This window comes from Carlito syrichta, unplaced genomic scaffold (genome assembly GCF_000164805.1).
Source record: "Carlito syrichta isolate Samal-C Ts95f unplaced genomic scaffold, Tarsius_syrichta-2.0.1 Scaffold263633, whole genome shotgun sequence".
Lineage (NCBI taxonomy): Eukaryota > Metazoa > Chordata > Mammalia > Primates > Tarsiidae > Carlito > Carlito syrichta.
In genome coordinates this window covers 44,982-61,668 of record NW_007207729.1, presented here as the reverse complement: position 1 = coordinate 61,668, position 16,687 = coordinate 44,982, and the positions used below count along the sequence as shown (strand labels likewise).

Genomic DNA, 16,687 nt, shown 5'->3' with positions numbered 1-16,687 from the left:
CGGTCACTGCACTCCAGTCTGGGCGACAGAGTGAGACTCCAACTCAAAAAAAAAGAATTCCCCTTTTATAAATATAGCATCTTCACATCATTCAAATAATAAGATTCTAAACATAAATTTCCAGCAGCTAAAAAGTGGGCTCTGCACAGGAACTTTCCTTCTGCCTGTATAAAGGTGTATTCTTGTTTTGACAAATTTCAAATGTACATGGACATTCTTTTTCTCACATAAAAGTTGACTTCTCTACAAAGGTGTATTATACAGGAAATATACTTTTAAGATAGTTATACTAACTTTGAAAGGATTGTTAGGTCCCTAAGGGAACAAAAATAGTGATATGAATCAGCGTGCTTAGATAACAGAAATGAAAAGTTCTTGTTTTTATGTTCAGTATGCCAATAAACATAATAAGTATTTTCTAGCAGAAGAATTTCCAGTACTGAAGTCATTTTTCTCTGCCATATCAGAGAAAAAAACAAAAATTTACATGTAATGTTGCCAATTGCCCTCTACCTTCAAGAAGGATTCACTGTGAAAGAATGGTAACTCCATGGCAACAAGGAACTGTTTCAGAGTGCTACAAAACTGGTGGATTTTCAGGATTCCAAGCCTTGTGCAGAGGCAATAAGTACATGGGTAGAAAGCAAAACAGATGGTAAAATTTTGCATTTTCATAAAAATCATTATTTTACATTGAATTCACAGTTTTTAATATCCTAAAGAATGACTGAATATGTTCCTATGGCACTATAAATCAGAGGGATCAAATCGCTTCTTTTATTTCACTGTTATTTAAATTAATACTCAATTGTAAAACCAAGATAAATGGTAAGGTGCTTTGAAAAATATACTTTTTTAATTATTGATTTGAGAGACCCCAGTTACAGAATTTTTAGCAAAAAATGTTAATAATAAGATTTGTTCAAGCCTAGATTTTTCAAACGTGGATGCAGGAATTATAAATTTGGCCAGATAGAAATTATATCTGTCAATCCCAAATGCCTCCTTTCACACGTGCTGCAAATAATTCACACGTTTCAGTTAAATGTCTTAATTTTCAATAGTGTATGCTAGTAGATCTATAAGAAGCATGGCATCCTAACTTTAAACACAGACTGGCAAAATTCCACAGTGACTACAGATGGACGTAATAAGTTCAAAGTGATATAGACCTGAGTTCAAATTCTGCAAAGTTATATGCTCTGCCCCACTTAAAATAAGGGTAATATTAAAATATTTCAGAGCCAGATACTTACAACTACAATCCCATCACTTTGGAAGAAAGAACCAAGAGGACTGCCTGAGACTAGGAGTTCAAGACCAGCCTGGACAACAGAGCAAGAACCCTTTGAGAAAAGTTAAAAAAAATGAGCTGGGTGTAGTGGCATGAGAAATATTTAAGAGCATTATCTCTTGCTCTCAAAATTCCTAAATTTTGATGTTAAGACACCCTGTACAAAACTGATCTGCAGAAAGACATTTTTGCTTTAATCCTATTTGAAATAGATCCACAGAATCACCTTTGCATATTTCTTCCGACCTCTTCCTCCACCCTGTCTTAGGAAAAATTAGAGACATGTTTTCAAGGAAAGAATTTGTTCCTCTGACCCGGCTCATCCTGGTGAATGCTATTTACTTCAAGGGGACTGGAAACAGAAACTCAGAAAAGAGGACACACAGCTGATGGGTTTTACTAAGAGAGTTGGTTCTTCTATCCAGATTCTGATGATGAATGCTCTTCTGAGAACAAAACACGGTAATATGAGAACCACTCTCTCTGAAGCATCACTTTGGGCATTGCCAAATTTGAATTTATCTAATATTTTATTTTCTCTTTTTCTCTGTTGTCAATTTAAATTGTATATTTGATATTTTATTTTCTCTGCTGCAGGTTATTTTTGAGTCTTCCGTGAACTACCAGGTTTTGGAGTTGCCTTATAAAGGTGACAAGTTTAGTTAGATCATCATACTTCCTGCAAAAGATATGAACATAGGGAAAGCAGAAAAACTAGTTACTGCTCCACAAATCCAGAATTGGGTCTCCAAGATGCAGAAAGAGGAAGTAGAAATTAGCCTTCCTAGGTTGGTCATGTCATTTTTTTTACACTAGTTCTTATGATTCCACCTATGCAAGAATTTGAATAACAGCTGAAAGAGAACAAATGCATGCAAAGACTCTTGACATGAATGAAAAGAATGCATTTGGAAGTGCTTCTCAGCTGTATGGACACAGAGGTAGGGCTCACATGTGTAGCCTGGATTCACCATGAGAAGGGCAGAAGTTACATGCTCAATTTTCTCTGAAAGAGATGAGAAGTATATGTATTAAAACTAGAATGCTGGAATTGCAAGTAATTGTTATTTTTAATTTTATTATTATTATTATTATTAAATTTATTTTATTATAACAATATGGGGTATAAGTAAGGATTCCACAAATAGGCCACATACAGGTGAATTTTTGGCCTTCAGCAGACCCTCACTTTTTCTGGTTAAGGACCAGGTGCCTTTGTGTTGTTACTTGCCCCCCCCTTTCCTGGCAGTGTCTAGTGACTGCTGATCCCTCTCTTGTGCTAATGTGATTAATATTCAGATCCCACTTATTAGTGAGAACATGCAGAATTTAGTTCTTTTAAATATGATGGTCTCCAACATTGCTCAAAACAGTATGACCCAGGTATGATAAACCCACAGCCAACCTTTGGCTCAATGGGCAGACATTGGAAGCACTTCCACTAAGAATGGGAACAAGACAATGATACCTACTCTCACTCCTCTTGTTCAACAAAGTGTTGGGAGTCCTAGCCACAGGACAAATCAGGCAAGAGAAAGAATTAAGGGGTATCCAAGTAGGAAAAGAGGAAGTTAAGCCATCCATCTTTGTTTCCATATCTTGAAAACCTTAGGGAGTCTGTCAAAAGCCTCCTCGTACTGATAATCAATTTTGGTAAAATCTTGGGGTACAAAATCCAGACATGCTTTTTATGTGAGAGAAAGTCTTTTTGATTCAGCCCATGAGGCTAATTGATCATTTTATGAATACATACAGACTGTGAGGTAACTGGTTAGAAAATGATCAGAACGTACCACGGACCCACAAAACAGCTCAGGTTAATCACTGTCGATTGTATTATATTTTTTTTCCTTTTGAGCAATCATAAAATTTGGTTAGTTCCAGCTCTGAATGTTGCAAGAATGACTCAAGCCCGCTGTACCAAAGCTGGGATTTCAAATAAAAATAGGGACCCAGAGGAAGATGAATCCAGCACTTTTTTTTTTCATTAAACAAGAACTCTGGGGTTAAAGAGGAAGGAAGGACCAACACCAGTGTCCAGTAGGGCCTGGAGGTCAGGAGTGGGTCATTCTTACAACAAAAAGGGATTGTTTTCTTTGATTTTCTGCAAGCTTCACCTGTGCAAGACCCCTTTAAACCCAATGGTTACATTTGGGAGCAGATTCTGTTTTTGAAGCAGATAGATCATGTTTGCATATGTGAAGGGATTCATCTCATTTTTAGTTGCTAGTTGTCTATTCAGCATTTTTGCTGCTCATTCTTTTACCTTTGGCTGCTGGGTTTTTTTTTTCCTGATTAGTTTAGAGGAGGGAAAAAAAAAAAAAGGAAAATGAACCACAACTGCTTCACGTATGAACTCACAAGGAGCACATTATATATATTGATTGAGAATGTGGCATTGAGTTACATTTTGTTTAGAAGGCGGCAGGAGTTAGAACATTAGCTTTGACTCCAAATGCCTCTGAGCTTAATTCACATCTTTGGCTGCTATCTTGACCTTGAACCTGAAAATCAGCCTCCTCAAGCATCTACCCTCTTACTTGGTAATGAAAATAATGCCAACTTCCTTAGATTTTTGTGAAGATTAAAAACTATCTACATTAAGCACCCAGTATATGGAAGTGCTAGTTCATACCTGGTTATCCACAGCTACAATCATTGTGGATAATTAGAAAGCTGCTGTTGATGACCTTTTCATTAGATGGTTGAATGGGTTTCTATTGCTATAGGTTTTGGTGGACTATATTATGAGCAGGATTTTTGCTTAAAAGACTCTCCAGTGATAACTTGGCATTATTTGAAGTTGTAATGTCTTGCAGTACTCTTATCCTAAACTTACTGCTCTATTATATTAATAGTTGACAATTTGTAGGTGGATTAAAACATATATTCCCCACCGTGTAAAAACCCACATTCCATTCTGTTTAAAGAGTGTGTTAATAAAAACAGGAAAAAAAACCTCAGAATTATCCTGCTGCACATCTTTCTTAGAAGTTACAAGGAAGACGTTGAAAACAGTTGGCTTAATATGAGCTATTTTCATTACAAGTGAATTTTATTGTGAATGTTGTGCCAGTTCTCAGTTAGGAATCTTCAAAGAGGACATATTATTTTATCAAAACATAATTTAGGCCCAGTAAATCTCTGCTGCATTATGTTCATTTGGAAGAATTATGAATAAGAAGTTTGTTCAGTATTTGGCAAGTGAAACAATGGTGTAATTCGCCTGATTGCCCAAGCTGACTTCCAGTTGCGGTTAAGGGTCTACCCGTTGGATGGGCCAGGATCTTTGAGTGGTGATGTATACATCCAGCTTGGGCAAGCAGGAGCAAGTAAATGCCTGCATACACAAGGTTTTTGAAGGGAGTTGTCCATGTAAGAAAAATCTATAGCACCTTGTTTTAAGAAAGTTACACTAGCGGGGCTCGGTGGCTCAGCCTGTAATCCCGCGCCTTTGGGAGGCTGAGGTGAGTGGATTGCCTGAGCCCGCAGGTTCGAGACCCATCTGGGCAGGCGAGACCTCATCTCTACAATAACTCAAAAAATTAGGCGTGGTAGCGCGCACCTGTTGTTCCAGCTATGAGGAAGGCTGGGGCAGAAGGATCGCCGGAGCCCAGCAGGTCGAGGCTGCGGTGGCCGGGAGCGGCCACTGCACTCCTGTCTGGCGACAGTGAGACTCTAACTCAAAAAAAAAAAAAAAAGAATGTTACACTTTTCTTTCATAAAGAAAGTTCCCAATCTGTTGTTAAATTTAGATTAATACTTTAAGCATATATGAAGTCAATAATTACTAGCTTATTTTATTTCCTTTTTATTTAAATGAGAAAGTGAGGTTCAATGATTGCTTTTGACTTGAAATCATAGAAGGTCCTTGCCTGGGAGGATTTTTTGAGGTTCTCTGGTTAATTCCTTGTTCACAGGCAAACTGAGGCACAGAAAGTTGAACTTGACACTAATGTCCTAACTCATGGCCCTGAATTAGAGGCACGGCCCAGCTCCTTTTTCTTTTCCCTTATTGTAATTTTGTCTTTTAGTTCTTTTGAATGAAATGAAAGATTTCACAATATAAACACTTCCAAGTCATTCATTAAAAAAAAAAATTGGCAGCAAACATACAGTGTTTCAAGACTTCTTTATCTTTTTTTTTTTTAAAGCAGATTTAAAATAGAACAAAAATCAGATTTCAAATAAGTTTTGTATTCTTTGAACCTAACTGAGAGTTTAGTGGTGGATGTCAACTTTTTGGAATAACAAGTTGTATGCTAAATAATTATTCCATTATCATGTTAATTTGTTTTCTTAGGACTATATTACAAGCTAGTCTTAAAACTGAAAGAGCTTTGGACCCCAGTAAACACACACATGGTGAATAAATGTCATAGTCATATTCAATCTGTAAACTAGCACTCTATTTTGCATTTAAGAAGTTTTTCTTAGTGAAAGTCTAGAAACACTTTAGAATGTTAGATAAATATTTCAGCTTGACTTTTAATAAAGAGCTACAGGTGAAAGTATTATATGGGCTTCAATTTTTGACCTGTTTGGATTTCCTTATCTGAAAAATGGGAATTACAACTTTGAGTCTCTCATCTAAGCAAAGCTAATAAAACTCTTTAAAGTCAATTTGCAAATTTTAATTCACTAATTAAAGTCCATGAAATAAACAGCCACATGCTGCCAGATGATGAGTGCAAAACAGTAAAATTGTAAACCTGTTTATTGGCACACTCCAGTGTGTTGTGAACCTGAGGTGGGAGGATCTCTGGAGTCCAGGAGTTTGAGTCACCCAGGCAACATAGTAAGAACCTCATTTCTACAAAAAATTTATTTTAAAAAGTACCCATAGTCCTGTATTCAGGAGGCTGAGGCAAGGGGATTGCTTGAGCCCAGGACTCTGAGGCTACAGTAAGCTATAATCATGCCACTGCACTCCTGTCTGGGGGACAGATCAACACCCTGCAAACAAGCAAAACACTGCTCAAAGAATTCAAGGATGACACAAACAAGTGGAAGAGCATGAATTGGAAGAATCAGTATCATCAAGATTACCCAAGAAAATCTACAGTCAAGACAATCCCTATCAAATTGCCAGCATCGTTTTTCACAGACCTAAAAAGACAATACAGAAATTCATATGGAAGCATAAAGAACCCCAAAACCTAAAGCACTTCTCAGCAAAAAGAACAAAACTGGAGGCATCATTCTTCCACACTTCAAACTTAACTACAAGGCTATAGTAATCAAGGCAGCATTGTACTGGTATAGGAATAGACACAGAGATCGATGGAACAAGACAATCTGAAATAAAACCATGGACCTTCAACCAAATCATCTTCTACGATGCCAACGAAAACAAGCATTAGGGAAAGGAAACCATATTTAGAAAATAGTACTAAGAAAACTGGCTGACCGCATGCAAAAGAATCACACAAGAATAAAGAAGTTCCAGCTGGGCTCGGTGGCTCAGCCTGTAATCCCATGCTTTGGGAGGCTGAGGTGAGTGGATTGCCTGAGCCCGCAGTTTCGAGACCCGCCTGGGGAAGTTGGCGAGAGCTAATCTCTACTCTAAACCAAAAAATTAGCCGGGCGTGGTAGTGTGCGCCTGTAGTTCCAGCTACTTGGAAGGCTGAGGTGGAAGGATCGCCGGAGCCCAGCAGGTCGAGGCTGTGGTGGCCGGTATTGTGCCACTGCACTCCATTCTGGGTAACAGAGTGAGACTCCTACTCAAAGAAAAAAAAAAGAATAAAGAAGTTCTAATGCAGAGCCCTTTGACTGAACAGCACATCTGAGAAGAGGGAGCTAAAGTCTCTGGAAGAGCTAAACCCAAATCACCCTTATCATTAGCAAATTGACTACATAAGAAAGAGCTTCTTTGTTTTCATTTCTTTGTTCTTTTGAAAATGTAATTAATCTTTGACCTAAGAGGTAAGGGCTCTTGACTTTAACCCTTAAATACACTTGGATATTTTTCACCAGATTCATCTGATGTGAATATTTTCCAAGTCATGCAGAAAGTTTTCTTTGAGATAAATGAAGATAGCAGTGAAACTGCAACATTGACTGGCAGGACATGTGAATTCTGGATGAGCAAGGAGGAGAGACAGGGGATAATGGGCACTGGAGAGCTGACTCACTTGCAGTGCATGGATCTCTTTCTCTCCCATGTCTAGTATATGGTGTCCAGACTTCTCTTCTGCCACAGCATCATGCAAAATGGAAGAAAGAGACTTGATTAGGAGTTGAGGCCCATCTACTGATATTTTCTCATCTGCAAATTGGATTACCTGCCAATCAGTTTTTTGGGAAGAAAACTTCAGGGCTCAAATATGAAGTCATTGTTATTTAGGAATGTCCATACTTAAGTCATTGTACTTTATTTCATTTCTTCTTACACTGTTTGTCTCCACTTTTCTAATTTGATCCTTGTGGTTACCTCTGTGGTCATGGGTCTCAAATTTTGCTGCACACAGAATTACTTGGGAAGCTTTTAGAACTCCGGTGTAAGTCCACACCCCCAAATAATGAATCAGTATCTCAAGGTGAAATCCAGTCTCCAGTATTTTCTTAAGTCTCCTTACGCATCCAAGGTTGAGAACCCATGCCCCATCATGGCCTACAGTTTCCTGTGCTGCTACAGATATAGTTCTTAGTGCAGCAGTGATAGAATTACTTGGGAACTTGTTAGAAATGCATAGTCTAGATGCATTTTAGACTATGCTGAGTCAGTTCTGCATTTTCTAAGACCCACTGAGTCGATTTGCATTTTCCAAGACTACCAGGTGATTTGTGTGTATGTTCTAGTTTAAGAATACTCTCCTAAACTAGAATTCCTTGAACAAATGATATTTTTAAGCTCTTTGTACTTCATATAAGTATTACTTAAAAAACAATTGGAGTTCTGATGTTCTGTAAACTAGTACAGCCTCTGTGGAAAACAGCGTGGTGATTCTTAAAATCCTAAAAATCAACCTTCCATATGACCCTGCAATTCCCCTACTGGGAATATATCCGGAAGAACGCAATCACTGTATAAAAAAGTTAACTGCACGCGTATGTTTATCACAGCATTGTTTACAATAGCAAGAACATGGAACCAACCATGCTGCCCATCAAAAGAGGACTGGCTTGAAGGAATGTGGTACATATACACAATGGAATATTACACAACCATATAGAAGAACAAAATCATGAACTTGTAGCAACCTGGATGGAATTAGAGTCTATAATACTGAGTGATCTTTCACAGAAATAAAGAACTATCACATGTTCTCACTCATAAGAAGAATTTGAACAACTATCATAATACTATAAGAAAAGGATTGACAGTAGTGGGAAGCTGCAGGGGCGGAGGGAGGTGGGATTGACAGTAGTGGAAATCTGCCTGGGGAAGAGGGCGGGGCACACCTCATCAACAAGGGACCTGCACAATGACATTTGTATTCTTATCTGAATTGTATCCCACAATTTTAAAATAAAAAATTTAAAAGTTAAAAAAAAATCAATTGGAGAAAAGTCTTAAAACCAATTAGAAATGAACAAGCAACTTTAAGTGGTCCCTCACAAGTCTATCTTAATTTCTCAAAGTATTTTGAACTTAATGAATATTTACAAGATATTAATCATTTAAAATATTTTTGATAAATGTATAAAAATTGATATTCACCTGATTTCTTGATTGATTTGTAACACTACATAGGACTGATGGATTCTTTTTTAAAAAAAATTTAGTGTTTTGGGGTACAAGCAAGGGTTTACTGCATATGTAAATTACCGGTGAAGTTTGGGCTACTAATGGACCCTCTTTCCCTTTGGTAGTGGATCAGGTACCTGTGTGTTGCCACATGGACTCTTTGCTCCATGTGATGTAATCAGGGCCCACTTATGAGTGACAACATGTGGTATTCAGTTCTTTGTTTCTGTAGTAGGGCTGATGGATTTTGACATTGGACAGAGCACTTTGGTCTGCAGTCCATTTTATTATCTGAAGGATTTTGCTTGTTGTGTCCAATGAACTCTGCAGGAAATGGACTATATTAGCACCTGGAGAAATCAAAGAGTACATTTGGATAAGGTTGTGTCATGTAGACACAGTGTCCAGCTGCTTTTAAACAGAACTAGAAGAGTTCTTATAGATCATTGTCTGATCTCATTACCTTGGTGAAGAACTAGGTTCAGCAATATAAAGTGTCATGCCTGAGATCATAGTACTAAATGACAGCAGAATTTTGACTCAAATCAGGCTTCCTGACTTCAAACTAAAGCTCTCTCTACTGTTGCCCACCATTTCTTATTGTAAGTCTAGAACTTTCTAGAAGGCTCACACAGCTGTAAAGGGAAGGCAGTTGAATCAGCAGTGATCATGATATATGACTCCTCAGAATAGGCAGCCCGAGTATTCTGACTTTCAGAAATCTGCTCAGTCGTTCCACAAGAATAAAAAAATCCAAGAATACATGGCATGTGGGATGGGAGCAAAACTGACTTTGCTTTTTAGATTTACATCAGTAATTCAGACATGAGCCTTTGTTCACTGGTAATTTGGATAGCAAACTGTGATATTCTGGGTAGGAGAGTGCCATTCATGTTACAGTGCTAGCATCATATTTGTTTCTTAATTCTAGTTATATGTATTGATTTTATATTTCCTGGATTTTGGAAAAAATTGTACAAAAATCATTGTATTATTGGTAAAGATAATATCTGAATTGAGTGTAGAAATATTTAATTTAGTAAAGAAAGAAAAGTTAGTCTAAATTTTTCCATCCTAAACACTGACACAATGAAGCAACACAATATAAATTACTGGAGTAAGTAATTTCTAAGGCAGTAAATTTTGACTTCTAATCTAACAATAAAAATCCTGAATCTACATTTTGAATAAATTTATCATAACTGGAGTGAGTTTTTTCAGTGTTTGAGAATTTCTCACTTCCCAAAACTGTATAAACATTAGATATCAGTATTTGTAACCATCGATAATGTAATATTGCAAAGGAATTGGTTTTTCACATATTAATGGTAAAGTATATTATTTTAGTACAGTCGAACTAGTCATTTGTGTTATTTCATTTTTCTCTTTTTATTTTCACTTCCTTTGTAATAGTGCCTCTTACTGATTTTTAAAAAAATTTTATTTTAAAAATGTGGAGTACAATTCAGGATTAAGTATGAAAATGGTCAGATGATTAAGGATATTGACATTTTTTCAAACATTGCAAATAAAATATGCCACGTTTTTTCCTGTTTTAAAAAATATCCCACACACATTCATGGTCAAATTCTAAAAGCTCTGAACTACAAGTAATTTTGAAAAGTAAAAAGTTATATCAATTTGAACTCAGATATGGTTACCACAAGACATATAGAAATGAAGTACAAATATATCTAAATGGGAATTAAGAATTGAACATATTATAAGAAAAAATCATCTAATGTAAATAACAAGTGGGCAGAAAATTGCTGTTTAAAAGACAAAATTTTTCAATTGCTTCCACTAAATTAAGTCTAGTATCTGGGTTTTTTCTTCATTGAGCATAAATATGAAGTTAGGATTAGTCTATGAATGATCTGATATTTATTCTTTTGCCCTTTGGTTTTTAAATTTATTGCAAATTTCTTTGTATTTAGAAAAAGGTTATCTTTCCACACGTTAATTTCTTACACAAAATGACTTTTCATGTGTACAAAAAGTATTGTGCCTATGTTTTCTTTATTGATCGTTTAATGTGAATATCTAAATACTGCTATCTCTGTTTCATAGGCATGCATGTCCCTGTGTTCATGAGTCTGGCTCAAAACTAATTCATAACAATCATTTATTTCTGTTCATTATGAAGGATAACCCAACAGGTACCTTTCCTGAGAATTCTTTTGGGAGAGAACTGCTTTAGTTAAGCAGATCTAGTTCTATATGCTAATTGCAGTCTACATATCTAAATGTTCTTTCAATGAACATTTGTTAAATTGTTCTTATGTACCAGGCATTGAGATGGTAGGGGCCTAAATCAGGGTAGTGGTAGTAATAGCTGCCACCATGGTTACTCTCTCTATGTGGTAGCCATGTATAGTTACCTGTAAAGCTAACACCATTCCAATAAGTAAGACATTTGACTAATAATGACACAGAAAGAGCCAGGCATGGTGTGGCACCTGTAGTCCCAGCTAAGGGAGGCTGAGGTGGGAGGATTGTTTGAGCCCAGGAATTAAGCCTGGGCAACATAGTGAGATGCTGTCTCTTAAAAATTATAACAAAACTCCTGAAAGAAAAGTTATAATAGTTTTAAAAATTCTCCTAGGTGTTTAAAAAAATACAGAAGCTTAGAGAAATTATGCAGTTTGGCTAAGCACATACACCTGGAAGGTGTGAAGGTAAGATGTCAGGCTGACTCTATGATGCCATAGATGGAAATTGAGAGGTGTGGGGTTGTGAAAGATAATCAGAAATGGATGCAAAAAGAGCAAATGACTCTGTATAGATGCTGACAAATAATGGGGAGTTAAGCACAATTCCAAATTTCCAATTTGGAGGTGACATATGATGCCACGAGGGAAAATAGGGAATGAAAAATAGTAGGGGTATGGATCGGCAACAGGCCAGTGTCAACATGTGGAAACAGATGGTTTGGAGAGATGTTCCAGTACTTTCTCTGGTGAATAAGAGAAGTCAGAAATGTAAATACAGTGGGAAAAACTGTCTACAAGCTTCTAGTTAGGACTCTTCAGGAATGGCCACGTGAGGGTTATGAACCCCAGGAGAGCAGAAATGGTATCTCAGTCATCTCTGGGTCCAGTCCAGCATAAACCTTTGGCAAAATTCCTATAATAGCAGCATTCCTACAGAATTGGAATTGGGTGTCGGACCTGGCTCAAGCTCCAGCTCCGTTAAATAGTAGTCCTGTAGCAAGTTGCTTGTCTTTTCTAAGCCATATTTTCTCCTTCTCATTTGAACATAACGTGGGTACTCATCTTACGGAGTTAAGGAAAATAATATATGGAACTTGTAACACCATGCCTAGCACATAATAAGTGTTCATTATGAATAAATCAACAAATATAGATGAGTGACTAATGAGTGAAGAAAGTAAAATGGAGCATATAAAGTGGTTTACAGGGAGAAGAGACACGGTTACTTCTATCTGGCACAGTTGTCATATAAATATGTTGACAGAATATGGGGGACACATATTTGGGAAGGAAACATGAAGATGAAAATGAAAACAATAATGAAATCTCCTCCCACCTGCTTCCAAGTCCCTTGCTATTATGTCAAGGGAGTTTCACTCATCCATACAATTAAGTAGTGAGTGGATTGATGACTACATAATGACAGTTCGAAATGTGGTTTCCTTTGTGTAAGAATCAGACTGAAATCTGGGACAAAGAGCTTTTAGGTAATATTCTACATTTCTGAGTGTTTAAAATTTTAAACGATGTCTTCAATTATGAAGTTAACCTCTATAGATCTTATTTAGAAAAAATTTCCAAACAAAAATTCTGATAAGCGTTTTAATGTCATAACATTAAGAGTCACTGTAGATTAATATTGTGACTAAATGTAATATTTATTCTGGTCAAGGTATTTATGTAACCTTATCTATCTGAAAAAAAACTTCTTTTTTCCAGAATTATTTTGAGACAAGGCATTATTAACTATAATTATTCATAATAAATAAATTTATAATTATTCATAATGAGAAAAGAAAAATCTGCTGAGATGATGCCTATTTCCATGTAACCGGCTTTCCTAAGAGAGTGTCTTTTTGGACTTAACAGAAGAGTTAATGAAAAAGAGCTCCCCCATTGTAATTTCAAATACATTTAAATATCATTTTCACTGGTTTTAAAATTACGCCAAATGCATCATCTTTGAAATTGTTATTACATTTGAGTGTAAGAAACAAGTCAAGGCAGTGTTTGATGCTGATCCATTCAAGTCACTTCCCCTAGCCTAGATGAAGAGAGAGAGGGATAGATTCTGGCACAGCATTCTCTCTGTTTTGTCTTCCAGTTCTTACGTCCTTTTCACTCGCACACAGTGGCTGTAAACAGGAATTTGCATTTATTCTGTATACTATAATCACTTTGGTGAGGATTTGGAAGCACTAGTGATATAAAAATATTTTCTTAGGCAGTAAAGTAGACTTTGATTCAGAGCAGAAGGAAAAGAAGTGGGATGCTGCACTTTTAATCCTGAGAGCTTACATTGCACACACAGGAAGATGACTGATAATGCCTTATATGTAAAACTTTACCATGTTCATCATTATGCTGTGTTTGCCTGGCTGGGTCTCTATATTTAGAAGAACACCTCTCTGTCATTGTATGTTTGTATTTTTCATAACAAATTGAGTGGTTGTTAATGTACTTCATACATTACCATAAAATGATTAATAATGATATAATTATTAATTAGAGACAAAAAGAGAAAACTTTTCTAGTAGACATTGCCTGTTTATCTTAAAGAGAAAAAAGACAACACAAATTGTTGAAACATTAAAAACGAATTATTCTTTGCTTTTTTTCTCTAAAAATTCCTGAAGTATGCTTTTTGTTTCCTTTTTCCTAGAATCAATTTTATTTATGGGAAAAGTGACAGATTCTGACAACTAAAAGATGAAGAGAAGAGATTTAGATTCACTGTGAATGAAAGCACAATCTGGATTAGAAGATGATTCCTAGAAACTGATTGGCAAAATATCATCTTGAAATGTTTTCTATGTATCTGATTTCTTTTCTGTCTTAAACTGTGCCAGTATTAATATGTAACAGAGACCTGTGTTGATGAATACGAAAAGTTAGCGATGCATCTCTTTCTGTTCTTTTTATGTGTTTTATAACAGATGTATGAATCTAAATCAGTGAGGGCCCATGAAATGTTACCACTTATATGTTAGAATAATCCTGTCTAACATAAATTCAATGTCGAAATCTTCTCTTAGATATCAAAATCCTTGTAGTCCTATGTCACAGCCCGACTGATTGCTTATGCTTGCTTCACAGAAAAGAGCCAATGCACTGAGATAACAGTTGTTGCAGTAGAGAAAGAGTTTAATAATCTCAAGAAAACTGAGTGGGAGGACAGGAGATATTTCTCAAATCTACTTTTCCAAGAATTATAGGCTGGAGTTTTTAAGCAATAATTTGGTGGACAGGGGCTTATGGGTTGGGCACTGCTGATTAGCTGGGGATGAAGCCATGGGGGTGTCAAAACTCTCTTTGTGCAGAGAACCAGTTTCTGGGTGGAAGGGGGTGGCCACAGGACCAGTTGAATCAGTTTCTTGGTATGGGTCATGGGTCCAGGTGGAGTTCATAGGTTTACCAGGATGTAAAGTCAGAAAAATACCTCAAATACCAGTCTTAGGTTTTACAGTAGTGATGTTATCTATAGGACATCTTGTAACCAGCAGTAGGGAACAATGGCTGGTCACTGTTTAACTAGTCTGTATCTTAGCGGAAGGGTATATTGAATGTGGGATCCTCAGAGATTAAAGCTGCTCAAGCCTTTTGGCTGGTCAAATTTCTGAATGCTGTCAAAGAGTTCTGCATAACCGAAGACATTACTTAATAAAAAAACAGATTTATCCATCTTGTAGGTTACTTCCCTGGTGGTCAGAACATGAAGATAGTCAATTGTTCTCTATTGAAGTGATTACATGTAAGTCATCATGCAAGAGGGAAGACAAGTTTAGAAACAGCAGATTTGTTAACTTTAACCATGCATCCAACTTTGCAGGCCTTGGACCTTTTTTACAGCTTTTACTCTGTGGCCATATGTTAATTTTATATAGGTGGTTTGGCCTAAAATATTGGACTATGAGACCCTTATCTGTAGTAGCATTATTCAGATCATGGAGAAGTAAGGTCAGGAGAGCATGCGCCTAGTGCTTGCCTCCCTGGTGTGCTGCTTAAGGCATAGATCCAGTATCTCAGATAGTAGACTAACTTTAGGTATTTCACTAAACATAACTCATTATGTGTTGTATTTAATGGTTATCTGTTTAAATACATTTTGGAAAATCAATTTTTCTTCTTATTTTTACTCTAATAGCCATAAAGAGTGAAATACTGTCTTTTGCAGCAAGTAGGATGAATTTGGAGAACATCATTTACGTGAACTCACGCAGGAGCAGAAAATCATACACTGCTTGCCCGTACTTATGAGTGGAAGCTAAACTAAGGATCTGCAAAGGCATAGGGAATGGTATAATGGACATTGGATACTCAGAAAGGGGCATGCCAAGGGAAGGAGGGTTAAAAAATAATTTATTGAATACAGTGTGCACAGATAGGGATGATGGGTACACTTAAAGCCCAGACTTCTTTGCCATGTAACCAAAAACCATTTGTAATCCCCAAAGCTTTTGGACTAAAAAGAAAATGCAAAATAATAATAATAAAGAGGAGGAGGAGGAAGATGAAGAAGAAATGCTTAGAGCTTTTATAAAGCTCTCTCTTTTTGTAGGTGAGAGTGGCAGTCAAATGAGTGTGTCAGAAGACTGACCTTCCACAATTGTAGAATACCAAGCTCAGGAAATGTTCAAGCCGGGATTGTACTCTATAAAGACAATGCAGATCCCTTCCCATTAATACTACAAAATAGCAGATCTAAATATTAAAAATAATGCTACATTCCAATATCACTTCATCTAAACTTCACAGTTTTTCATTTTTGTGCTAATGATGTAAAGTTCCTTTTCTGCCGCGATAATTTTTGGCAGAGACCTTAATGATAATAGCCCTCACTGAGCCCTAATTGTGTGTCAGGCACCGAAGTAAACATTTTATTTTTATTATGCTAATTCTACGAACATTTTAATGAAATAGTATTTCCCCTCTTCCTGACGAAGAAACTAAGACTCAAAGAAGTTACATAAATCAGTCAAAAACACATAACAAATACAATGGGTAAATTTGAACTTAAGACTACCTAAGCTAGTGTCCTATGACTTTAATCATTGAGTTGTACTACATTTGTGGTGGGAAACACAATTTTTTTCCTACTTTTCATAGTTCCTAGGTAGGGCCCTTTGCAACAAAATACAGATTAACAAGAGAAAAGCAAACAAAGTTTATTGACATGCATACCTCACATATATATGGGAAACAGGGAAAAATGAGTAAATCCCAAAGTGTCTTAGAACTCTAGCTTACATAGCATTTTCAACAAAGAGCAATGTGTTTTTGAAGAAGAGACAAGACAAAGGCTCTTGAATTTCTAAGGGTGGCAAATTGTAGGAAAGTAAATATATGGTAGATAATTTTTCTATGGAGCTACCTTCAGTCTGATGAGGGTCTGAAGTTATCTTCAGTTATCAAACTCTGTCCTACCTGGGAGAGTGAGTAAATGGGAAATGTCCTGTTTTGGAAAATTGAGAGAGGACAAAGCGCTTTTCT

General features: G+C 36.5%; 1 pseudogene; it reads left to right on the top strand.

Annotated features, from left to right (window-relative positions):
- The first annotated feature begins 391 nt into the window (after nt 1-391).
- On the top strand, nt 392-13,936 carry LOC103254037 (annotated as a pseudogene).
- Nucleotides 13,937-16,687: the final 2,751 nt, after the last annotated feature.